General features: G+C 43.6%; 1 pseudogene; it reads right to left on the bottom strand.

The window, feature by feature from the left end:
• Positions 1-6,779: 6,779 nt before the first annotated feature.
• LOC146577470 (NACHT, LRR and PYD domains-containing protein 12-like) overlaps positions 6,780-27,270 on the bottom strand; it is a 29,382-nt pseudogene continuing 8,891 nt past the window's right edge.

Below are 27,270 nucleotides of genomic sequence, written 5' to 3'. Positions count from 1 at the left end.
GAACAGGGTGATCCGAAGGGCCAGCTCTGTTCTAGGATGCCCTCTGGACCCAGTGGAGGTGGTGAGTGACAGGAGAACGGCGGCTAAGCTGTCATCCCTGTTGGACAACGTCTCCCACCCCATGCAGCAGACTGTGACAGCACTGAGCAGCTCCTTCAGTGGGAGACTGCGGCACCCACGGTGTGGGACGGAGAGATTTCGCAGGTCTTTCCTCCCCACTGCTGTCAGACTCCACAACAAAGACTTTAACTGAACAAACACACACATCCACACATGTGCAATAATACTAAGTGCAATAATCTTTTCTGGCATCGTTGTATTTTTACTCAGTTGTATATAGCATTCGTATTCTATTTTTATCTTATTGTATATTTTTATTCTATTTTATTCTACTGTATATAGTATATTATTTTATTCTATTCTGTACAGCTGTGTACTGTATTTATTCTTATTGTATTCTAATTTTTGCGTCATAACTTTTGCACTGTCCACTTCCTGCTGTGACAAAACAAATTTCCCACGTGTGGGACTAATAAAGGTTATCTTATCTTATCTTAGCTTATCTTATTAACTCTTCTCCGGCCTTTATAGCACATTTACTTGTCTTACACTCTTTCAGTTGATATGAGTGACCAATATCTAATTCATTAGCTCACTAGTGCTTTACTGTTATATTCAGTCTGCTGACTGAGATCAGGTGACATTAAAAAAATCGCTAGTGAATGAAATGTGAAAACAAAAATCATTGTGATCAAAGCTCTCTTGTTTGCTCTGAGGCACTAAAGCCTGCACAGGTAATAAGCTTCTTGGCTTTAAGTGAGGATTTCCATTCGTTTGCAAGCAAATGAAGAAACAAAAGTTTGTACGGACTTTAGCGCCCTGTTGTCCTCATGTGTGGACGTCACATTTTATTTTACTGCCCATCTAGTTTCATAACCACATGTCCAACTTAGGGTTGCAGGAAGGGGAGCTCGAGGGATTTAACAAAAGAACTGCTTTAACTGCTTACTGGCTGCGTTCAGCTGTTACTCACAGGGCACCACAGTGGGTGACTGTTCATGTGTGATTGGACACATTTTTAGGCCTGATGCCATTTCTGACACAACCCAAAAGAGATGTTTTGTCTCCTCCTGAGATTCAGCTGCTGAGCTTCCACTTGGTAGGCAAATGTGTAAAGAACTATATTCAGGGGCGTTTTTAGCCCGTTTTGGGCGGTGCTTCCCAAAATGGATCAAAGCACCCCCAAAGATTTCTTACTTTTTTGACAATATTTGGTGTTTGTGTGATACACTACAAAAAATATAGAAAGTATACAGTACTTGGTTGAGATGTAATCTTTTAACAACAGAAGTATAGATACCCCCCTCCCAGAATGGTTTGTTCCAGCTCGCCTCTTCCCTGCTCTGGCTCTGGTGCCCTTTGTGCCAGAGAGATGGTGGCTGAGACGCAGCAGAGCGGAGGTGGAAGTGCCTGGCTTAAAACAGGACATGTTAGCTGCATTTAACCTTCAATTACTCTTTATATAGTTGGTAGGAGTCAGACCATGTTTCTGTTTACCTGAAAAACATTACACCAGGTAACCTGCTGGGTTAAAAACGTGTTTTCTGACGATGTTTGTCCGTAGCCTGCTGTTGTTACCACTGTCCTGTTAGAAAAGGAAGGAATGAGAGAAGCTGCTCATTTTGTCATATGTGCCGATATTAAACCCAAGGTACTTACCAGCTAACTGACTGGATTCCCATTAACCTTATAACTCCTGTTGTGTGTGTGTGTGTGTCAGTCAGGTTCATAAAGGATATAGGGACGTTTTTTCAAAAAAAGCAGCAACATTCAGGTAAAAATGAAAGAACAAATGATCCGTCAATAAAGGATAATGTTGGATCAGTGTTTCAGTATTTATGTCTTTTATTTGATGTTCATGTGTTTGGTTATTTGCCTTTTGGTTGAAAGTACACTGAGGGAGGACTTTTTTATTAGTGATTTCAATAGTCCTTATATGAAAGAGACAGGAGAGGAACTTCTCTTCCAGTATGGTAAGACTCGTCAGCAGCAGACCAGGGAGGAGGCTCCTATCGCAGATCTGTCTCCTCCTGACAGCGCGTCGCCGCACAGTCCCGCCCCACTCCACACCTGAACACGGACTCCCTCGTCTCACCGTCAGATGCAGGCAGAAGGGCATCCCTGCCCTGTTGTGCATTGCAGCCATTGCCACCCACTGTTGCTGTTCCTGCGTTGGGACTGGATCGCCGAACGACTCGCGGCACAGTCAGGCAGCAGTTCCTTCCACACACGTGCGGGCTTGCACGCGTTCCTTTTTCTCCTGCTCACCTTTCGTGCGTCACTCCTCTTTTTGTCTCTGCGCTCACTATCCCCTTTAACAGGTCAACCTGGCGGCTGATAGGCCACCTTGGGGAACGCCCCCACCTCACAGGTGCCTACAATTGTCTGTCCACAGTGGATTAAAGGAACATGGTACAACATTAACACACATAATATAAATATAAGGATAACACCATGCCGTATAAATATCAATAAACAAACATGCAATATAAATATCACAATAAAATCATGCAAATAAAATCAACACTATGTACCAATACACAGATTGATAAAACATAAAAACACAAATTTCCACTGTGTGACATCTGCGTGTGATTATCAGTTCAAAGAGGGAGAGAGGAAAGATGGGAAAGAACAAGGTCAGGAAGAATCAGGTAAGGAAACAGACAGGGAGCAGTGACAGTTACAACAGAAACTGTTAAACTGCTTGAGAGAGTTGATCACCAAACACTGATAGATTTGCCAACCTGAAGGTGAGGTGACGTTAAAATAAAAGAAACAATCTGCAGAGCCAAGACAAGGCTAATCAAAAGGTACTGGCTGAAGCATGTTTATTAAATTGTGTTAAAATGTACAAAACAGTGATGTCATGTTTTGAGACTTGATGAATTTAAGAATCTTATGATTTAATACAGAAATTTGCAGACTTGCACAGAGAGGGTAAAATTAGGATGACGGATAACGGAGACAAAGACAACAGACGACGAGGACAGGAAGGAACAGGGGTTTAAATGCACCAAGGAGACAGTCAGAGAGAACTTGGGACAACTGGAGGCATGTAGGGATGCAGGGACTGACAGAGACAGGGAAGACGTCTCATCGTGACGAGTAAAGTTTATCTTGCCTGGCTGGGCAGCTCTCTGGGTGCTCAGCACCCCCAAAGCTCTGATCTTAGAATCGCCCCTGGTTGAGACGCATTTTCTCTAAACACCGGGTCTCTGTGGCTTTTAAACACCTAAACACGCTGCACCAAAAACTGGTCCACCCCAAGGATCGGGTCCCCCGACACAAACAGAGTAACATAGTGTACGCTGTTAAGTGCAGGAGTATTGCCAGGATTTATACATCTGGGAAACCAAACAACCTCTGGCTAAGAGGATGGCACAACACAGAAGAGCCACCTCGTCAGGCCAGGACTCTGCAGTCTGTTTACACCTACAGGCCAGCGGACACTCTTTCAAGGATGAGGATGTAACATCCAGGACAGGGATGAACGCTGGTTTGAGGGCGGAGTCAAGGAGGCCATTCACGTGAAAAGGGAAAGACCATCTCTGAATGGAGGAGGGGCCTAAGGGTGTCTGTCACCATCTTACATGCTGTGATTGCAGCCATTCCCCAGCTCTCTGTGAATGGGACTCATGGACATGGATCAGTGGTTGTTGATCAATGGTCATGAGAATTTGCATAATTAAGATTAAGGAACTGACCTCAGCCCCAGTGGGCTGGTTTCAGTCATTATGCAAATGTCCTGTTTATAAGATTGAAACCTGCAGTCAGCTGAGACTGAAGACGTCACCTGATGATGACAAAACGTTTCTCCCACAAAACGCTACGTCCAGATGAACAGAACCAACTTTTGGAGACTCGTCTCTTGTACTGACTCACAGTTTTGTGTCTCTTGCAGCTGTTTCATCGGGCATGTTTGTTGTGACCCAGAGTCCAGATGTTTCTGTCATGGAGGGAGAGACCGTAAGCATCACCTGCTGCTGGACAAGAACGTCTGAAAGATTCAGAGTGGCCTGGCTGAAAAATCAAACAATAATTAAGAGAGAGACCAACGCAAATCAATCTCCAAGTCTCTGAAAAAGGAGGCAAAGACTCATCTTTGAACATTTCAAACATCAGAGGATTCAGGAACATACATCTGTAAAGTGACTGTGGAGATTCCACCTTTAACTGTGTCTAAAGGAAATGGGACCATCATCACAGTCAGAGAGAAGACGGTGAATAACAACAACAACAACCACACAGACTCCAGTGAGTGAACACGTTCAGTTTGGTGACCAACACGCCTCCAAAATATGTCAACGTCACCTTTTACAGATTAAACGCTGTCACATGAAAGTCTAGTCTGTCACGTGTCTGTGCTGTTACCGTACACGTGGCAGCCTTCAGTCGTCTGAAGGGAGGATTAATAAACATTGAATCCTCCAAACCAGAGCGATGAAACTACCTGAACGTCTGTCAGCTGAAAACCTTCAAACTTACAGACGTTTGTGACGACTGGCTTAGAAAAAACTTTACAAACTTGTTCAGCGTTTTTGGTTTTGTTTTAAATTTATGTGATGATTCCAAAAACACTGCTGATTAAAAATGAATGATTGACTTTTGACTGATTGTCTCATTTAATGAATTAATTAATACTTATCATAGTAAACTCCTCTGGGTTACCATAGTAACACGACCAGTAAAGATGCTTTGGCATGCAGACTGGAGCAGCAGGGATCAAACCACCGACCTTTCTATTGTCAGGTGACCTGCTCCACATCCTGAGCCCCACTTCTCATGACAAATGACTTCCTTTTCCTTTTCTTTTATTCTCACTGACACTTGAGGATTGATCATGTTTGATTAGAGCTGCTGCTTATTCTGCAGCCACAGGATGTGCCAAGGCTCAGGGAGGGGCAGCCATGTGACCAGTTCGTCTGAGAGAAAGAAGACATCAAAGACGTGCTGTGGAAGAGCCAGATATGAATAGTAACTCATGATTAAACACGTAGAGGTGTATTAACACACAGTGAGTGAAGAAGAAACACCCAGTGCCTCATGGGAGTCCCCCAGCAGCCTACACCTATTGGGTGGTTGTTACATGTACAAGATTCAAACTTGTGATTTGAACTAAATAATTTCATGTTTCTGTCGTGAACATAATTAAATCCTGGAGCATCTGCATGAAATTCAGACACTTAATTCTTGTTCTTGTTGAGATGGCAGGATACAATCTAGTAAGAGTGGTTAGTTACCTGGACTCACGAAGTTCACAAGATCACATTAGATGTCAAACTGCAGGAAAATCACTGGAGTTTTCAGCAGCAGACAACTACGCCCACAACAACAGATTTTTTTGAGTGTAACTAAGGGAGGATCCAGGGTCACCTGGTCCAGCCCTAACTATATGCTTTAGCAAAAAGGAAAGTTTGAAGCCTAATCTTGAAAGTAGAGATAGTGTCTGTCTCCCGAATCCAAACTGGAAGCTGGTTCCACAGAAGAGGGGCCTGAAAACTGAAGGCTCTGCACGTGGGGTCAAAAATGACCCCAGGGGTTGTTTTTCTCCAAAATCTTTAAAATGCAAAGTTGTAATATATTCATATTCCAGGTATTCCTCATAAAATATGTTTGTAACATGAGGCCATTTGCATTTTTATTTATTTTTTCATTAATTAAAAAATTGCAGTTTTTGTATCACTACCCCACTCTTCCACAAGTGGGGTTAAAAATGACTCCAAGCAGTTATTCTATGGTTTCTAGTTTCGATCCCTTGCCCTTCATGTTGCTCTGTGTCCCCTCTGTTCTGTGTAGTCTGTGTTTGCATGTTTGAGTTCCCCTCTGTGTCTCTCGGTTCTTAGAGTCCTCTGCCTTATGGTTTATGTCTCTGTGTTTCTTAGTTGCTGTCTCCACTGTGTCAAGTTTGCGTCTCGGTGTGATCCTTCCTGTTTTACTTTGAAGGTCCGTGTCTTATGTGAATGTGTCCTGCTTTGCTTGTCTCGTCAGTCCTGATTTCTCCCAGCTGTGCCCTCCTTCTGTGTCTCATTCCCCTCGTTACTCCCCAGTGTATTTAAACCCTGTGTTTCTCTGAGTCAGTGTCGCGTTGTCCCTCATGCTGTGTGTGATTCTCCCCGTGTCTTCTGGTATGTGTTATAATTAGCATTTCCCAGTTTAGTTTTGTATTGCTTGTGTTCTGTTTTCCAGCAATAAAGCTGTGCTTTTGAGTTCAACTTCTGTCCCCGTGAGTTTGCGTTTGGGTCCAATCCCTGCCTGCCACACAGCGTTTCATGACAGTACGACGTGACCACAACATGGACCCAGCAGACTTACCCGGGGAGAGCGATCTGATACGTGTCCAACGCCTAGTCGAGTGGATAACCCACACTTCAAATACACGGGCAAAGATTGTGGGAATAAATGCTATCGAAGCAATCCTCGGAGGAAATTCCCATCTCCACCAGGTCAGAGGATGTGTAGACTTATTGGCCAATTTGAGGCGGCGCGAGCTCGGAAAAAATCAGATTTGGCCCAGCAGCAACAGACAACAGCCACCCTGCAGCAGCCACGTCAGCCACACCAGCCGGAGCCGTCTGCGAGGAAGAAACGACGATCACGCCGCCAGCGCGCCACCCCACAGCCGGACGTTCGGACTTGTACATCGCCGGCTGTGGTGAGTAAGCACTCTTTTTCTGTGTCGAACCGTGGGACTAATCATTCAGGGGTTGTGTTTTGTGCTACGGATGGTAATGTGAACAGTTTATCAGCTGCCCAGCCTCCTGAAGCTCTCTTAGCTGCCCAGCTACAAGCTGCGTCTCCTGTGTCCCTGCTAGCACAGCCATTAACTCCACCACAAGCTCCATTTTCACCTCTACCATCGCCTCAGTCATCAGTTCGGTCTGCCGCTCAGTCACCCTTAGCTCCATCTTCCACACTACCATCTGTTTCTCTTCCGCCACAACCATCACTACACTCAGCCATTCAGGCTGCTACTCAGTCAGTCATTCAACCTATAGCCCTGCCATTAAGACACTCTGTAGCTGAGCCATTAGCCATCCAACCCGCAGCCAATTCAGCTGCTCCTCCACCCGTTACACCTCCACCACAACAGTCACTGCAGTCTCCAGTTCAGTCCCCTGCAGCTCAGCTTTCCCCAGTGCAGTCTCCAGTGTCCCCAGTGCAGCCTCCCTTAGCACAGTCATCCACTCAACCACCAGCACCACAACCGTCACTACCTCTAGTTCATTCCCCTGTGAAGTCATTAACTCCACCACCTACTCCACTCTCACCACCACCGTTACTACAGACATCAGTTCAGTCCCCTGTGCAGTCATTTACTTCTCCACCATTAGCAGCTCAGGTCCCCGTGTGTCCAGCAGCTCAGGTCCCCGTGTGTCCAGCAGCTCAGGTCCCCGTGTGTCCAGCAGCTCAGGTCGCACCTGAACCTTTGGCCCAGTTCCCCGTAGCAGTGCAGTTTTCTAGCCAGCTTAACATTGAGCCCGGGGTCCCAATTCTCTCTGGCTCTACATCAGCTCCTGCTGGAAGCTCGGATGAGCTCATCCAGCACTCCGCGGCTCCCGTGCCGCCATCTACCTCATCCGCTGGGGGTTCCAGTGAGCCCAGCCAGCACCTCCTCGTCTCCGCTGGAGGGTCCGAGGGGCCCGTTCAGCCTCCTCGTCTCCGCTGGAGGGTCCGAGGGGCCCGTTCAGCCTCCTCGTCTCCGCTGGAGGGTCCGAGGGGCCCGTTCAGCCTCCTCGTCTCCGCTGGAGGGTCCGAGGGGCCCGTTGCTCCACCAGCGTCATCAGCTTCAGCGTCGCCTGGTCCAGCTTCTGCTTCGGCTTCGTCAGCCTTGTCTGGTCCAGCCTCCTCCGAGCCTTCATCAGCCTTGTCTGGTCCAGCCTCCTCCGAGCCTTCATCCCCGTCTGGTCCTGCCTCGCCTGGTCCTGTGCCCAACGAGCCTCGGCCAGTACGCCTGACACTTAAGAACCGCCGCTGCCTTCCGCGCGGCCGGCCCCCTGAACTGCTCCGTCGTCTCCTTCGCCGCCGCCGTTGCCGTCCACATAGTCGGCCCCCTGAACTGCCCTGTGTTTGGGCTGTTTTCTTGGGCTCCGGTGTTTGCTGTGCTCCGCTTTTGTTATCTAAAGTAACACGGCTGCTATGAGGCCAGCTAGGATCCCTGTGGCCCTACAAATGATCCCGGACGGATGGGATGAAGAGCCCATTGGCGGCATTGACTCAGAACTGAAAATTAATGAAAAAATAAATAAAAATGCAAAGGGCCTCATGTCACAATCATGTTTTATGAGAAATACCTCAAATATGAAAATATTACAACTCTTCGTTTTAAAGATTTTGAAGAATAACAACAGAGTTTATAGCAAAATGCATTGTTTCTATTTGGGGTCATTTTTGACCCCACTCGTGGAAGAGTGTAGGTATTGGTAGGTTGTGCATCCAAGGGTTAAATACTCTAGGAACAACAAGTAGGCCTGCAGTGTGAGAGCAAAGTGCTCTAATAGGGTGATATGGTACTATAACAGGGGTCCCCAACTCCTGGGGCCTGTTCTTCGTACCTCGCTAAGTAAGTTAGCTGGATTAGATTGTTGACGATTTCGCGTGATCTTGGATCGTTCGGTTCCCCGAAGCTCATCCGGGACTTGCTGTCATAGCAACAGAGCCGTAAGTGTAAACCTGCTCGGGAGCAGGTTTACTTTATGTAAACAGGATTAGATCGCGGCCACGCAGGTATCTCCGCTTCATTTATACGAAAGCAACAGCGACATTCCGCCACTGTTTCACCATAAATAAATAACATCAATGTAACTAAAGATAATGCAGCGCTTGATCCTTTTATTGATGTCACACAGATACATACAGGTCATTTCCTAAAAAAGGGACATGTACTATTAACATTCTATTACATGTATTTGATTATTTCAGATGTAATTCATATTTCAGAGTAGTAATTGTAAATTACTTCGTGTAATCAAGATGAGAGACCACGGCAATAAAAGCGAAGGTGGATTTGGGAAGCCTGTCGCAGCCATGTCCTGTCCGTATACGCGAGCCACCTATTGCGGAAGGTGCAAGATTGATAAGGAGAGTTTACAGAATCCAGCGTATATTGCGGGACAGACAGGATCCTTTAGCTCAGCGCGACAGTGTGCTCATTGAGAGATATCGATATTCCCGTGAGGATATTATTTACTTAACCAACTTGTTGACGAGGGGGTGCAGGACCACCACCTGTCTTTTTTTTTTTTTTTTTTTTTTTTTGCTCTGCCCTTTTCTTGGTTGCTGTTATGAACAAACAAACAGATTATTTCAGGGTCTCTTTCCAAGAGACGAAAAGCAATATAAGAGATAAATATTACCATTCTGTGGAATATTCTTATATTTCACTTTTACTTGTTCCCATGTTCTAGTGGGTCCTGTTGTGGCTCTAATGTGTAAGGGGATATAATATAACATATTATAATATTGGATAATATAGTGTAATATAATAAATCTATGGATAAATAATAAAGTGACTGAATAGTGGTATTGTCATGCGCTTTGGGTGCCTTGAAAAGCGCTATATAAATCCACTCCATTATTATTGTTATTATTAAATTACTTACGAGTTTAATTTGTCAGCAACTTTCTGCCAGCCCTCTCTCCTTGCTTTTGCAGCCTTTGCAGTGTTCCCTTGCGTTTTAATTAAACTCTGAAACTCCTGAAATCCCTCACTCAAGAAAATACCGAGCGCGCCCCTTCGACATTTTCGCCGACCAATCAGCGGGTTGCCGATCAATGTTTCTACTATCGATGTGTAGCCCCTTTTACGACACCCAGTGATGTCACATTACTGCGTCCAGCTGTACTAATTGTCAACAACAGGTGTGTCCGGGGAACCGGATTAGCGAGCTCACGGTTAGCGCGATGGTTTGGTCTTGGATGTGTCATTTGATCTTGGATGTAGTAAGCGACGTACGAAGAACGGGCCCCTGGACTCCGGTCCAAATCCAGACCCCAAGAGGATTTTGTCCGGATCACAAAGCAGTTTCTCATTTACCGCGTAGTTGGATAGTTTCTTCCTGCCGGCTGCCGTGGCTGACTTTTGAACTGGCGCGACATGCAGCTATGCAGGTTAGCATCATGCTGGTCCACTCTCCCAGCAAGCTGTTGGCGGTAATGCACCACCAACTGCCAATGAAACGACAAAGAAGAACAAGCTATGTGGGTAAGTGAGTTGATAGGTTACTATCTTGGGCGCTTGCGCTTGCTGAGTGGATGAGTAAAAGAAGATTGCTTTGTCAAAAATACTTATAAAGTTATAAAGAGAGGAAGTCTGAAGAGCTGTTATGAAATCAAACATAAGAACTTCAACCAAAACTGTACACCTGGGTCTGACGGTAGAACAAGAAGAATAAATGAGGTATGAGCGGCTACACGGCTGATAACAGTCTGTGACAGCACAACAGCATACGAGTGTTCACTGTGAGCACGGTGGATTTTAGGAGGACACAAGACTTTCACTGACTGGAAAATGATAAAGAGTGAAAGGAAGCTGCAGCAGAAACACTTTTTAGTTTGGAAGAGAAACAATGTAACACTTTTAGATGGAAACAAAGTAAAGTGCAACAATTTACCTTCAATAAAAAATAAATTACATCCTTACTAAAACTATAAACATTTGAACCGTTTGATACTGAAAAATAAAATGAAATAAACTCCATAAACAATCAAAATGAATTCAAACTGATCAGCAACATTAACTCAGGAGCACAATATATGAAACACTTTAACCTACAAAACAAAAACGAATCAAACAGTTTGTGCTGATTTCTTTCTTTGATCAAAATAACAAAGTCAGCATTAATGGCTCCGACGAGCACGTTTTGCAGTGCACAGCTTTTCAAAGCAGCTTTGAAGCAGGATCCTGCAGCTCTCAGCTCCTGCTCAGTGTTTAGCTGGGACCTGGACTTGTTACTTGTAACGCGTTACTGTAATCTGATTACTTTTTTCAAGTAACGAGTAAAGGAAGGGATTACTATTGCAAAATCTGTAATTAGATTACCGTTACTTTCCCGTAGGAACACTGCGTTACTAAAACCGTGATTTATTTATTTATTTATTTATTTTATTTTATTTTATTTTCTTGCGAGAATGTCTCACGACAGTGACGTAAGCGAGTGCGCCGTTAGTGACAACAGCTGTGTGCAGATCTACAGTGGATCATATATCGAGTGCGGGAGAGAGTATGAGCGTGCAGCGTTTAAAGCGTGGAAGTACTGACCTTACTTTGAGTTTGATTCCATAAAAAGTGACAAAAACATTAGTGTCCGTTGTGCGTGGGAAGAAAACTTCTTTTTACAGGGAAAAAAAACCCCTAAACTTCCGAGCAAGCACTGAGTGCGCAACGACGTAATGGGAAATTCACAGAGAAACTCACGCGGATTCTTCAACTGACCGCAGCACACCTGCACCAGGGTAAACCTCCGCCTACCCTGCTCCTGCTTTACAGGTGAAAATAGAGCAAAAGGACCGCTGAGTCTTTGACTTTATTTATTTTCTGCTGTGTTTTACTTGCATCTGTTTGAAAGAGTGAGTGTAAACACAAAAAATATTTTATTTTATGTGCTGGAATGTGTAGGAAATAGGTTTAAATGTTAAACTAATTTATTCAAGTCAGAGAATGTTACATATAATTAAATATTTTGCTTGATGCATAAAGTTAAAAGATTAAAACTGATAAAACAAATTTAAAAAAGAGACTTTTCCATTTGATTACATTTTGTATGATGGATTATGTAGAAAAAGTAGAATTGGGCTGAAAGATCTATCGCTTTATCACCTCTTCAGGTTGTAAATCGTGTTTTTAAAAAGTAACCAAGTAACTAAGTAATTAATTACTTTTGAAAATAAGTAATCAGTAAAGTAACGGGATTACTTTTTTGGGGGAGTAATCAGTAATTAGTTACTGATTACTTTTTTCAAGTAACTTGACCAACACTGCCCGGGAGGGGCCATGCTAACACCTGCTGCTCTCTGGCAGCAGCACCATGCTCTCCTTTGTTTTAAATGCACTTTAGACAAACACGCAGCAACACTACACATGAGCAGGAGGAGGGAGGTATGGGGTCTTCACACACCCCCGTTCTCTGCTAGCCATTGGGGCGGGGGGGCTGGGAGGAGATGTTGGCTGTCCGATTGGCCTCCCTGCTGCTGCGGAGCCTGGGACGGTCTGCTTGCCTCCACCCCGGGGGGAAGGGTAACATCTCTTGGGTCTGGGTTCTGTTTCCCCCTCTGGGGGCGAGGGTACCTGGACCCGGGGTATAGAGTATGTTTGGGGAGTGTGATTGTGTGTACATGTCCATTTATGTCAGTCCTTACGTTCGGTGAGTGCTGAGTGTTTGTATATGTGTGCATGAGGGTGGGAACTCATGTTTGTGTCTGTGTGCGCCTGTTTGTCTGTGTCTATATGTCAGGTCGGGTCTTAGACTCCACCTCTCTGGGAACTCCCAGGCCCTCCAAGGCCTATCTCCCCTCACCACACTCCCTGCTGGTGACTGATGCCCTCAGGGGTCGGTGCATTGGTGGTTCTTGGTGTCCGGGGCTGGGCGCTCAGGTATGTACCGGCTCACTCCCGGTGGCTACCTGGCGGGGCCTGGCGCCTGTTGCTCGGTCAGGCCTCCTCCGGGGTGCGGGGGGACCTCGGGCCTCCGGCCTCTGGGCCTGCGGCTCGGTTCACTCTGGCACAGCTGGCTGCCGGCGGAGCCGTTGGGCACGCCGGTGCAGCCCCCTCTAGCTTCTGCTCGGTGGCTACTGGGTGACGTCTCGTCTGGGGATCCTCAGCCCTTCCCATGAGGGTGGCACAGATGCCCCTCCGGTGGTCCTCCTTGGGCTCTCGCACTCTGGGGCCTGGATCTCCTCCATGCCTGTTTCATGCCCTGGGGGACGGGGCTATGGCTCGCTACATCCTCTTGCAGACATTACATGTGGAAACCATTTGAATACAAGCGCGCTGATCCACACAGGTGTGCACACGGGTGTTCATTGTTCGTAGACTTAAATTACACCTTTCTTGGTCCTGCGTGCTGCACAACACATTATTTGACCACAAGTGTCTGTGAAGGTTCTCAGTCATCCAGGTCATCGTAGTCAAAGGAGCCTCTGTCAGCAAAGAGGCACAGAAAAGAAGATCAGACACCAGCGAGGGAGGATAAGAAGGACAGATGCAACAACATTGTCATCCCCTATGTAGCCGGTGTATCAGAAAAACTCAGGAGAGTTTTCTCCAAGCATGACATCCCGGTGTATTTCAGACCCAGCAACACGCTCAGACAAAAACTGGTTCACCCGAAAGACAAAACGCCAAAACACAGACTTAACAATGTGGTGTATGCTGTACAGTGCAGCGAGGAATGCCCAGACCTCTACATTGGAGAGACCAAACAGCCACTTCACAAGCGCATGGCACAACATAGGAGAGCCACCTCCACAGGACAAGACTCAGCAGTCCATCTGCATCTTAAGGATAAAGGACACTCTTTCTAGGATGCCAATGTTCACATTTTGGACAGAGAGGACAGATGGTTTGTGTACAAACACATCACATGTCAGTTGTCAGCAGAAGTGTAGAGAGAACAAAATGTAAGCGCTGAGAACTTCAGAATCTGAGATTTGTCCAGATTTGTAGAGGAACAGATCAGATTTATTTTGTTTATATCATGTTCAGTCTTTCAAAATTAGAAAAGGCAGAATTTGTGTTGTTCAAACACACTGATTCCACAAAAAGACACAAATGTGAAATTGCCTAGCTAACAGTTACAGAGCTACATGATGATAATTATATGTGAAGACATCTGCTTTTTTAAAATATAGCTCCATGCTTGCATTTACATCTGTGACCATCGGAGAGCAGTAAGCACTCATTAGTCTGTTCCTCTTTACTGATGTCAGTGTTTCTGTCAGTTTAATAATATCTGTGTTCAAATATGTTTCAATTAAGTTCAGTATTCCAACATTGAAATGAACTTTATCATCTCAGCTGAACTGAGCTTCAGAGAAACACTGCATACTGATGTCTGTGAAGCTTTGACAGAAAAACAGTTTAAAACATCAAGTGATTGAATCCATGAATCTAAAAATGTGTTTCTGAGTGAAAGAGACAGACGTGTACAGACTGAACTATCTGTTCAACGATCAGTGTTAAAGGACACTAACATGACACTCTTTAAACTAAACTACACACAGACACACTGAGGAACCACATGAGACTGTAAATCCAGGATAAAGAGGTTCAGTGAATGTGGTGTGGAAGGTGTGGAGGTGGATCAGAGAGTCAGAGGAGACTCTGTAGAAGGACACAGTGCCAGCAGGACAGTCCACATACACTGCTGCTCTGTTAGAGACAGAGGAGGAGGAGGAGGTGGAGGAGATGGGTGTTTCTCTGTTATTGTGCCACACAGAGGAATAATGATCAGAACAGCAAAGACTCCAGGACTGATCATTTCCACCAAACACACACTCATCACTCCTTCCTTTCCTTTTGATTCCTCTGTAACTCACTGATATCCAAGCCCTCCTTGTCCACTCGACCTCCCAGTAACAGTGACCAGTCAGACCATCTCTACACAGCAGCTGTTCACAAACATCAAATCTGTCTGGATGATCAGGATATGACTGAACCTCCTGTTGTTGTCAGACAGTTGGAGCTTTGTGTTCACTGTGTTTGTGTCGATTGTGAGTTGACAGGAATCTGATGGAGAGAACAAACACAATCCAGCTGCAGTTATTGATCCATCATCTGTTCATTGATTGACCGTTTGATGAGGACTCCTGATATCAGAATGATGAAGATGGTTGAATGTGTGCTGCTTTGTTTTTATGAATCCCATTAAAAACACACTTACACTTCCTCAGACCTGGTCTCAACCATCGGACTCCAGCAGGCTCCACCCTGAAAGGAGGAGGGGGGTCAGAGCAGCACAGTCAGCATGCACACATGGACATTACATGACTCTCACACACACACTGTTACACACTGATAAAGGAACAGTCCAACATTTTGACACATAAATGTTTAAACTTCAAAAGAGCAAAACTCATAATCACATCACATTTAATCTCCTTTATTAAGCACGATGTCCAGGGAGCATTGACATGTGCCACAGTCAAGGTCCAACACACTGTGACATTCATGCTGTCAGGGAGTGGATGCATGTTAAATGTAAAGACTGGGACTGGGTACAAAAACTGATTCAGTACAGGTAGAGGGCAGCAGCCAGTGCATCACATATTTGGAGCTAATGCAGCGGTCATCACACCACATACTGCTTTCTATGTAAAGGAGCCTTCATTCTCAGATTAGGGTGTTTGTGACCATAAAGTCTGTCTCACAAGGGCAGCCACTGGTCCAGGCGAGGATGCCTCCACAGTGGGATGTCTGAGGGTGCAGACATGGGTGAAGTTAGGACCAGGTGCCAGTTGACCTGTGTACCTCTGGAGATAGGAGTTATTGTTTCACTCCACCAAAAGCAGGAGAGAAAGATGTTTATTAATAATCCTTCTAATTAATAAATGCTCTGTAGAGCAAAATTGTTGAAGGTAAACAAACATAAATGATGGAAACAGCATCAACCAATCACAATGCTGCACTCTTGCAGGAGGAGGTTGTGATTTGATGCATGTGATGAATATATTTAATTCTTATTCTCCTAACAGGAAAATTATCTTTTATTTTTGTATATTTATACTAACATAAGTGCATTTAAAGGCTCGTCATCTTGATTTATTTATTCAGAAATGATATCAAACAATAATACAGGGAAACCCTGAATTAAATGACAAAATTCTTGGTCATTGATGGTTACAGCTAACAGTGTCTCTGGGACCACTTTTGACAGCATTTGACTGAAGTGCTGGTTGGCTGCAGGGCCACCATGAAGGCTCTTTCTGGAGCTCTCAGTGCTGCAACACATATCCTGCAGTGCAGGCTGCAGGGTACCAGGACCAGTGGTTGTTAATGCTACATCCACTTTACAGTCAAAAACACCCACTAGTCTGATTTTATCCTTTGAGACCCCATACAGACATCTACTGTTTATGTTAGACCAGAATGGGAAAAATGTTCCTATATGTGTGATTGTTCAAATAACACTGGTTTCCAGCATTAAGTAATCAGACAGAGCCAGTTTCCTCATCTATCACACACTGTTTGTGGCTGTAACGGCCATCTACATACCTCAGAGTGTCCAGTCTTAGCTGCTCAAGCAGAAAAATGTTCCTATATGTGTGATTGTTCAAATAACACTGGTTTCCAGCATTAAGTAATCAGACAGAGCCAGTTTCCTCATCTATCACACACTGTTTGTGGCTGTAACGGCCATCTACATACCTCAGAGTGTCCAGTCTTAGCTGCTCAAGCAGAAAAATGTTCCTATATGTGTGATTGTTCAAATAACACTGGTTTCCAGCATTAAGTAATCAGACAGAGCCAGTTTCCTCATCTATCAGACACTGTTTGTGGCTGTAACGGCCATCTACATACCTCAGAGTGTCCAGTCTTAGCTGCTCAAGCATCTTCACTCCTGCCTCTCCTGGGTTATTGTAGCTCAGGTCCAGCTCTTTCAGATGGGAAGAACTGGAGCTAAAAGCTGAGACCAGAGACTTGCAACCTTCCTCTGTGATCAGGCAGCCTGACAGCCTGCAGACATGACAAATACTCTTAGAGAAGAGAGAAATAGCTAAATGCAAACAGGAAATTGCAGCCAAAGATGAAACAGGAGTTAAAAATAGCCATTAGTCAATCTAAACCTTAGATTGTAAACCTCTAAACCTCATCTACTGAACATTTCAAGAACGCTGACCTGAGTGTTTCTGTCACAGTTCTGGGTTGGTTCGACCCAGCATTCGAAGTTTATGTTTTGGTTTATTTTTGAATGATCGTTTTGTTACTCTTGTGCTTTGTTGATTATTATTATTATTATTATTATTGGAAATCTATGTGTCTGTTTATTCATGTTTTAGGAATTGTCCTTCGGTTGTGTCTGTATAGTTCTAGTTCCATGTGTCATTTTCTGTCTCAGTGTCGAGTCTGCAGCTTTGTGTAGTGTTTTCTTGTTTCCTGTTTTATTGTGAAGGTCTGCATCTCATGTGAGCGTGTTCAGTTTTACCTCCCTTGTCTCGTCTCGTTAATTACTGCCAGCTGTGTCCACCGCCTGTGTGTAATCTCTCTGTGTTTCTCTGTGTATTTAAGTCGCGTCTTCTTCATTGTAGTTGCTGGTCCGTCTGTGTATCCACCGTGTCTCACTGTGAGAGTGTGATCTAGATAAAATATCATCTCTATAGAGGTTAAATCATGTGGAGGGTTAATTAATCATCAATAATCAATCAATTAGTCATCATTAACCCTTTAAGACCTACCATAGAACCAAGTCCGCCAGAGCTTATATTATATTTTTACATGCTGTGGAGCCATTTTTGGGAGCATTTCAAGTTGCTATACATCAATACAACCATTATAGCCCAAACTTTAATAATATGTCTGCATTCGGTGCATAGTAATTACATAAATTGCAAAAAAGTGCAATAAACTACAAAAAAATTGAAAATGGTTTTTGTTTTTTTAACATATATTTCTAGTTAGAGAAATTTAAGAGGCTTATCCCTCAAAACTGTAAATACAAAAAAGTTGCACAAACTAGTTTCCCACCACAGGAAATTTATTTTAAGTGTCTTCATAGTTTTATTTTTGAAATACACCAATTTTTATATACTGCAGGAAAAACGAAAATAAATATTATAGTGCAAATTTGCAAAATAACAGCATATGCATCACAATAAACTATTTCCAGCAGTGCAATATGAGTCCTAAGCATCCCAGAAACGACACAGAAAGTCATGAAGTCAAACATAACTTTTAAAAACACAAGTATAAGCTCGAGAGTCCACGATGGTAAAAAAAAACTACATTTCCGCAAAATGACGTCACTTCCGGTTTCGGGCAGGTCATGCGGTCATGTGATAGTTCGCGCTGATGGACGTAGGAAGTGTTACAAACAGCTGATCGGATCGGCGAAGCGTGTTTCAGGAATATCATGTTTTTGTTGCTGCAAGTGATTTTTATGCAGTTTTTGCAAAGCTTTATGTGGAAGGAAACTGTGACCTAGGACAAGCTGATGGCATAAGATGTAAGTACAACTCCTCCAGTTTCATATGCAAAAAAAATGATTGTGCTAGCTTACGTGGTTGCAGAGCTACCGGGATTTAAAAATAGTTACGCAAAACAGAGCGTGTCCGCTCCGATCGGCTGTAAAGGGTTAAATAATTAAATGTCATTAATGAATTAAGTTCAAAATACTTAATAAATTAAATACATACATCATTGATTTAATGCCAAGTAATTTCCAATAAATTCATTTCAAATTTATTGATTTTAAATATATTTAATTAATCACTTATTGACACAGTTAATTAATTATTTAAGAATCTTTTTATTTATTTCATTTGGCCCCTTCTAGCCCTGCAGCTGTGCACGTGCTCACATATCCGCTGGTATGTATCCTACAGGTATTCTCACAGCAGTGCTCTGAACATTAAATGACCAGCAGATGTCAGTTCTTCATAATAAGCAGTTAAACGAGGCTTTGTGTGATCTGCCTTTGGGTGAAGCAACTGGCCGGAAAATTGGACACATTCACAGAGCTTTACCACACCATCACTAGACAACAATGGAATTATTTTAACTAAAAACAAATAATCAGAAAGTCTTCTGCCTGGTCTCGTACCTCTGTGTTTCTGTAACATGAATAATGAGCTGAAATCTCCTCACGACACCACCGATCAGCTCGAAGGGCCCTCGAGTTTACCTGCATGCATCCTGTTCACCTGTCAGCTGTTTAACACCTGCTGCTTATTCAGGAAACACGCCCCCATTACCTGGTGACAGTCACAGTTTAATGCGGGCCGCTGTTTGTCAATATAAAATTATTTAGTTCTAATATTGTGCACACAATTTGCAAAAGTACCATAGTTTTAGGCCAATAAAACACACTGTCGATTTTTGAGAAAATTAGAGGATTTTAAGTTTGTCTAAGAGTGCGAAAAATATGACAGCTTGTTTCCTCAGAGCACAGCTGCTGGAGCTTGTGTTTACCCTCAAAGTGTCACGATGTACAAAGGGGACTCACGCGCTGGACTCCAGGGATGATGCACACAAGAAAATGTATTAAAGAACAATGTCCAATGAGTGTATATACAAAGATGCGGGGCAGTGCTATGTACAAAAGGTGAGGGGGGCAGGGCTCCGGGGAGAATCCAGGGGAACTTAGATGCTCGACTTTCACTGACGCGATCCTCACAACGATCCAGCGAAGAACAGCTGTTGCTTCCTGGCTTAAATATCGTCCACACTGATGAGGCACAGGTGTTTCTTCCTCCGAGGGCGTGGGCCAAGGGCGTGAACCCATAATGAGTTCAGCCCTGGCGAGAGAGAGACCTAGAGAGAGAGAGAGAAATGGGAAATGTCAGTCTGGCACGATTCATTCACGGACCGGACCGCTGATATACACCATAAATGTTGGAGCCAAATTAGTCTGGCGTAGACATGTTGATCAGATTCTAGATGCAGAATGTCACGTGGTTCCAGAGCAACCTGAGAGGACACATCTACACCTCAAGATTCAGAAGAGTTTGCCCTCGCTTCACCACCTGAGGTTCAGGGTTTACGTGAAACCACCAATGTTCAAACACCTGAACTTTCCACACAGAGCACTATGGACTCTGACCAAACAGGCAGACATTACCCTGAGAGAAATCGCAGAGCACCTCAGAGACTGAACTTATAGGTTTCCAGTTCATTTTGTAAGGAAAGCAGTTAAAATGTTTAAGAGGAAACAACCTACCTCTATGTTGTAAATCACTGAGTAGGTGTCATATTTCAGTTTAAGTACAATTATTGGGTTACGGCATTTACCTGAAAATATCTCGATTGTTTGATACTTAATGTGTTCATCAAAGCTGGATGGGAGGAGCTGTTATGTATTTAGTAAAATCAGTTTATATTTTGTGGTAAAGTAGAGAACACCAAGTGTGGTGCATGTGCGCATTGATATGCCTGTGCCTTTCCACTACATGGTTAATAAAGTAAGTTACTAACAACCAAACAGGTGTTGTTACTTTACCAGTTAAGTTATAAGAGAGAACATAACAAACTGGTTGAGATCCTGGATTAAAGAGGGAATGGGAAGGGAAGAGGAATACAGAGGACTGATTGGTCGATTTGTGAGGTGGTGTGAGGTGAATCACCTGAAACTGAATGTGGCCAAATCAAAGGTGCTGGTGGTGGACTTTGGCAGAAACAGATCCCTCCTCTGTCTGCACTGGTGGGAATGATGTTGAAATAGTCACATCCTTTAAGTATCTGGGAGTTCATCTGGATCACAAGTTGGAGTGGTCTGCCAACATGGACGCTGCCTACAAAAAGGGTCTGAGCCAGCTTTACTTTCTACGAAGGCTCAGATGGTAAATGGACCACCTGGAGGAGGTGATCTGAGACACACTGCTGTCAATCATGGACAATGACTCTCACCCCTCCATGATATACTGGACAATCTGCACAGCAGTTTCAGCAACAGGTTCCTTCAACCCCGCTGTCAGAGGGAACGTTACGTCAATGCAGCTTGTCACTTTGTACACCACAATCTATTTGCACACACACTTATCCTTTTATACTGGTATGTATATTTATACCTATATTTCTCTATTTCTCTATTTATCTGAATATTTATCTATCATAACTGTTTCTACACTCACTTTATATGAGTGCTTGTTGTTTCTTGTATATTTGCTGCTATGACAACTCAGTTTCCCTCCTGGATTAATAAAGTTTCTCTGATTCTGAAATACAGTGAGCCATTATATTTGTAGTTTCTAACTAACAATATAAAGGCTCAGCAACCGATAGAGCCACAGCACGTCCCACTGGCAGCTGAAGGAACTTTTAAACAAAGGACTTTGTAATTGAAGCTTTATTTATACAGGTCGGCTCATTGAGACTCAATGTCTCATTTACAAGAGAGACCTGTTCCAGACAAACATATTAAAATTACAACAATAAAAGAAAAGTTTGTGTAATGTACTCAGTCATATTAATAACGAGAACAAGTTCCCAGAGATGGTTTCACAAAAACATGTGTACGTCTTTTGAAGTCTGCAAGTGAAATCAACGGAGAGCCTTAAATCCTTCGGTTATGTTTTCCATGAAGACGGAGCAGAAAAGGAGAACGCCTTCTTCCCAAGCTCTGCATGAACTGATGGAACAGTGGATGTAATGATGTCCTGAGACTGCAGGCTGTGACTAAACTGTTTGCCTAACATGTACTCTGATAAATAGGAGGCAGTAACCCAGAAACAGATTGATAGATAAAATGATACTAATGGACCATCCTGTGTAAGACCAATGAGGACCAGTTAACCAAAGAACACAGAGTACAGTGGTGTGTTAAAGGTTTACAGACAGTTATAAATCTTAATGCCCCATGATGGACAAAATCCAACAGATGAAGAGAGCGAGCAGAGTCATTCATATAAATCATGTCACTGTAATCCAGGGCAGGTAAAAAAAAAGGTGGCAGCAACAAGCTTTTTCCTGTGAAACATGATCTGTTCCTGGAAGAGAAGCCCAACTTCAGCCTCAGTGTCTTTATTAGATGTTCAATGTGTGGCTTATAGGAACGACTGTCATCAACCACAATACCGAGGTCTGTGTACGAGGCCACAGTTTCAATAGAAATACTTTGAGCAGATAGAGGAGAAGGAAATAAAGCCGGACCCTCTTTCTGTTTGTGAACAACATGACTTTGGTTTTTTCTACATTTAAAGCCAGTCTGAGCCAGCTGAGACTGAATACTATCAACAGCTGCTGTAATGGTTTGAAAACTATGTTGATGGTATAAAATGATATTTGCAGCCAAGTGCAAGAAGGAAGGAGAACGATTGTGAGGACGAGTTTCTGGTGTTGGGGCTATTCAAAGCCTTACAAACCTCTTCTACTGTGACAGGTGTGAAGGAAAAGGTATCAGTAAGCAGGAACTACGAGCAGAGTTGTGTGCAAGAGGTTTACCATCAGATACTGTGCTGAACAAAGAGCAAGAAGCAACAAAGTGTTTGTTAAAGCAACATTTCAGTTTTGTGTGACACAGGAGTGGAGTCGATATTTAAGTGAGGAGGAAGCTCTGAGGAGTCACAGCTGGCAGAGACACTTTATAGTTTGCCAAAACCTCCTACGGTCGTTTGGACTGTCAGTCGTTAAAGTAAAAAATAGTTACATTGGATCTTGATGATGGAGGCAGTAATCCGATTACACAGCTAATGAAAACGTAGCCAATCAGCATCAGAGCCAGACTTCCTGCCCAGGCCTGGTTTCTCTCATGTAGGAGATCGGCCGGTACTGAACCAAACCAGGCCTGTCCCGACCTTTCACCCTGACCTGGCAAAAAGGGGCATGTCTGTCCACAAAGTAGACACAACTCTCCTGTAAATGTTCCCAAACTGACATTGTCAGCCTGTTTAATACGACCCCAGTTCAAACTGATGCGGGGCTCGGAGCGTGAGATTTTAGTGTTTCTCACAGCACCAACTATGCAGTGATCACTCAGGTCGTTGGCAAAAACTGCAGATGTGGAAAACTTACGCAGCATATTAGTTAAAAAAGGGCAATAAGAGCAGATTTATCTGGGTGTTTAGGATCAAGGCGTGTGAGGCTTTAAATAATTTGAGTCAGTTTTAAAAACAAGCAGCGTGCCTTAAAATCATCAGACACAGAAGAAAGCCAGTCCCAATGAAAATCATCCATCTGAAAGACGTCATTAAAATGCAGCTCAGATAAAAGTTGAACCAGAGACGGTGATGTGCTGGGGGAAGCAGGTGGAGGCTGATAGCAGCCAACAACAGTCTGATTTCCAAACAGATCAATAGTTAAGGCCAATATTTCAAATGGCTGAGGTGCAGATGGAGAGAACAAGACTTGAGCAGCAAGACAGACCTTCACATAAACTTCCAGACCTCCGCCTTTTCTGGGACAGTCTGAGTGCTAAATGTTAAATCCATCAGTTGCTACGTTTTTATCCAGTAAAGATTTGGAAAGTCTCAGAAACAACAATGATACCAGCACCGCTTGAACAGGCCCAGATTCCAATCATATCCATGTTAGGAAGCACACGACGTGATGCACGTGTAACCCAGACAGTTTTTAACATCTGCTGGTGTTTCACATTCAGCCAGAGGCCCAGGGTTAGGTTGGATACCAGACAATAATAAAAGCATCGTTATTAGACTCTAGAGCTCGTTTATAGCTGACACCACATGTAGAGTTTAAGTTCACACAGAGACGATGACATTTTTCTAAAACCAGCAAACAATAAACAAGAAATGTAACAAGAGTTTCAGAAGAAGCTGTTTTACAGAGAAATGATTCCCTGAAGACAAAATTATTATTATCATATTTATTTCTCCAGGTGAAAATTTAATTGAGATTAAAAATGTTGTTTTCAAGAGAGACCTGGCATCATGGCAGAAAGAGTCAGAAATACATCATAATTCAAACAAATACAAAATAGGAAAAACATCCTACATAAACTTCATAAAGTTTCATTAACAGACTTTGAACAATGGACTTCAAACTTCCCCCCAAAACAACAGAAACACATTTGAAGATAATGAATGACATTTATCCCTCTAAAGAAGGACTTAGACTACGATTGAATATGAATGAGAACATGTTCATAAATGGATGCAACCAAGGATTTCATCAATCCCTGATTTAGAGACAACAGAACGTTTGGTTTGATTTCACAAGATAAGAATGACGACTGAGTTGGAAGATTGTTTTATGTTTAGTCAAATCTTTCATACATAAAGTCGGATTACAAAATCATCCCCTAAGTTTGTTGTTTTATTCAAGGAATTGAAATTATAGAGAAAATCTGTGAAATGGCTTAAAGAAAACATCAGCTGTGGATTCCAGCTGTATCTTACACTGATACTTGTCATATTTGTATCTGCGCCTAAAAGATAAAAAGTTTTCCATGCTAAAACACAGCTCCACCTCCTGCAGTTCTCCCTCTGAACCACTAGATGTCTCTGTTATCTAAATGAAGACGTGCAGCACAGCAACCACAGCAGCGCTCAGATCACACATGTCCTGTTATTATGTATAAAAGCATGAAACAGGTGAGACAAGTGGGATCAATATTAATGTTGTGGAAATATATGAAAAAGCAACAGAAGAGTGAAAACATTTCGTGTTTCTAGAAAGATCTTTCAGCTCACAGCTGCTCACAGACTGTATTTACAAGTGACAAACTGCAACTCTACAGTACATCTACAGTATATATCAAATATATTCTGTATTCAAATCTATTGAGCGATGTTTGAAAGTCTTTCCAGGTGAGTTTGATCCAGGAGGGTCTGAAGCCAGAGTCAGACAGAGACTGTGCAGAGACTGTAGAAGGACAGAGCAGCAGCAGAGCAGTCCAGATACACTGATGATCCTCTGTCAGATCCAGAGGGTCACACAGGGATGATGCTGGACTCTACATTGTGTCTGACAGTGGAGCTGTTCTCAGAGCAGTTCACTCTGCAGCACTGACAGTCATCTGCACTTCTTCTCATTCCTCTGTCAGTCACTGCTGGATGAAGCTCTCCTCTCCACCTCCCAGTAACAGTCAGAGCGTCTCTACACACAAGCTGCTGCTTGTGTGTAGAGACTCTTCATCAGCTGTCAGTCAGTGATGCAGCACATCCAGTATAAAGAGCAGCAGGGACTTCAGTGCTGGGACTGTACTAGGACTCATTGTTGCTTCACTTTTTCTAATCTTTGGATTTTCATTGAAGTTGCTGACAATGTTTTTCCCTCCTAGTTTGAGTTTGGACTTTCATTCATTAGAAGAACCTTGGTGTGTCCACTCTGAGCTCTGTAGGAACCCCAACAACAAGCCCAACAATCCAGATGGACGGTTCCAGCTGTTAACTGGAGGAATTCCATCCAAACATCTGCTCTCACTAAATTCTTCCTCACCTACAGACTGTGTTCTTCACTGCTTTAAACTTGGAAATGAATGCAGTCATTGGTCTGCGTGCTGCTTTGTTCAGAGAGATGATTGGCTGTTGACAGTGTTTGATCAGAGCGTGACAGCTGTTACTATGGTGACCATAAAGGTCAGAAACAGGAAGTGTTTGTGTCCAATCCTGAAGCCTGTCACCATTCTCCTCTCACAGCTTCACTGAGAAGCTGCAGCTTTACAGGAAACACTGGATCTTTGTTTAATACTGACTGTGTTTAGTACAATACTGCTGACAGCACCACCCACTCACTCCATCACTCTACTGACCTCAGAGTCTTAACTCTATATTCTGGACTCTGCTGAAGATCGGACAGCTGCTTCACATCTGGATACTTCAGGTTGTTTCCGTACAGCTCCAGCTCTCTCAGATGGGAGGGGTTGGACTTCAGTGCTGCTGCCAGATAATCACAGCTGATCTCTGACAAACCACAGCGACTCAATCTGTATAAAGAATGAAAGATGTAAGTTTATTAGACAAAGTGTGAGCTTGAAATCATTCAGTGTTTCATCATCTGTTCAGAGCTGAAGAAGGTTCAGAATGTAGAAGTTTAGAAAATGGAAACTCCAAACAGCTGAAGCCAACAGGAAGCAGCTTCAAACAAGAAACTGTGCAGAGTTTCAGACTATATGTCCTGATGCAGCCAGTTGGATTTTGGAGATTTGAATCTCTGTTCGGTGACTAAGTCCTTGAATCATTTCTTCCAGTTGGTCCAACAAGACAGACTAAGTGTTGGACATGTGTTGTGGCTCCATTAGGGGAGCTTCTAAATGTGATGTGATGGCCCCTCTGGGTCTGTCAGGTCACAGCACTGAAGAGAGCTCAAACTGGGCACACAGTTGTTCCAGTCTGGACCAAAGACTCTATACTGGGACTGAGGGACTGCTTTGACTGCACCCACTGGGACTTTTTAAAGGCTCATGTTCTCACTTAGATCATCGATTTCTACTTACATTTCTTTCTGGGAAAAATGGGGATTACTTTGGAAACAGGAAGTATTTTCCCCAATAAGCAGCCCTGGATTAGTAAATCACTCCAACATGTTCTCAGGCAGAAGAAGCTGTCTTGTTATGAGGGAGAGAAGAAAAAGATTGAGGCACAGAAACTTGTTGAAAGAGAGATAAAGCAGCTAAAATCAGGTGTAAAAGTAAAGCAGAGGATGAGCTGAATAAAGGACACTCAAGGATGGCTTGGAAAGGAATGAAGTCCATGGTGGGGATGCAGAACAAGGAGCAAAGATGAATGTGATGCTGAATCAGCAGAAGACTTGGACTCATTTGATTCCAGCTTTGATATCATTGATTTCAATGAAGAGCTTTGTGATTGTAGCAAAGGGCTGGTAGCTCTGAGAGTCCCACTGATGAGGTGTTTGTGTGGAAATCTCTTAGTGGGACCAAAGAGAGAAAAAGCCCTGGTCCTGATGCTGTGGGAGGGAAATGACTGAAGTGTGCTGTGAGGAACTGACTGGGAGATTTTCACACATTTTCCAGTCCTCCTTGGAACAACAGGAAGTTCCCAGCATATGGAAACAAAGGTTAAGTGTCCTATGGCACTCAGTGATGATGGTGCTGTGGCCCCACCACCTCCACCTCTTTGTAAAGGAACTAACTGTCATCTGAAGCTTCAAATGGAACTAAGACTTCCTCCACTAGGTGGCAGTGTCTGATGAGAAAGTGTTAGTGGAGCTGGCCTGGAGTCAGAAACAGGAAGATGCAGGATTTGGGCTGAAATGGGGAAAAGTGGTTCGCACTAGTGCCTTAAAGCAAGAAGGTTGTAGGTTGAAGCTTGTTGGCCTTTCTGTGGAGGTTGGATGTTCTCCCACAGTCCAATGAAATGCTGCTTAGGTTCATTGGTGCTTCTAATTGGCTGTAGGTGGATGTGAGAGTGTCATGGTCCTGGGTCATTTTGACCCAGCGTTTTGTGTTTCCTTGAAGTTCATTTTTGTGCCTTGTGTTTATTCTGATTTTTTACTAGTTTAGGGTTGAACCTGAAGTTTGATGTATATTCAGCCCTACCTGTGTCTGTCCTTGGTGCTCTGTTCATGTCCCCGTGTTGTGTTGTAAATCAGTCTGTGTGTTTCCTGCATTACTTGGAAGGCTCGTGTTCTGGATTTCCTTTTCT

Source organism: Mchenga conophoros, linkage group LG3 (assembly GCF_057382185.1).
Source record: "Mchenga conophoros isolate Kocher_MC1m ecotype Shallow Benthic linkage group LG3, M_conophoros_male_GT1.1, whole genome shotgun sequence".
NCBI lineage: Eukaryota > Metazoa > Chordata > Actinopteri > Cichliformes > Cichlidae > Mchenga > Mchenga conophoros.
Note: the sequence above shows the minus strand (reverse complement) of the source record. Positions and strands in the feature narration are given on the sequence as shown.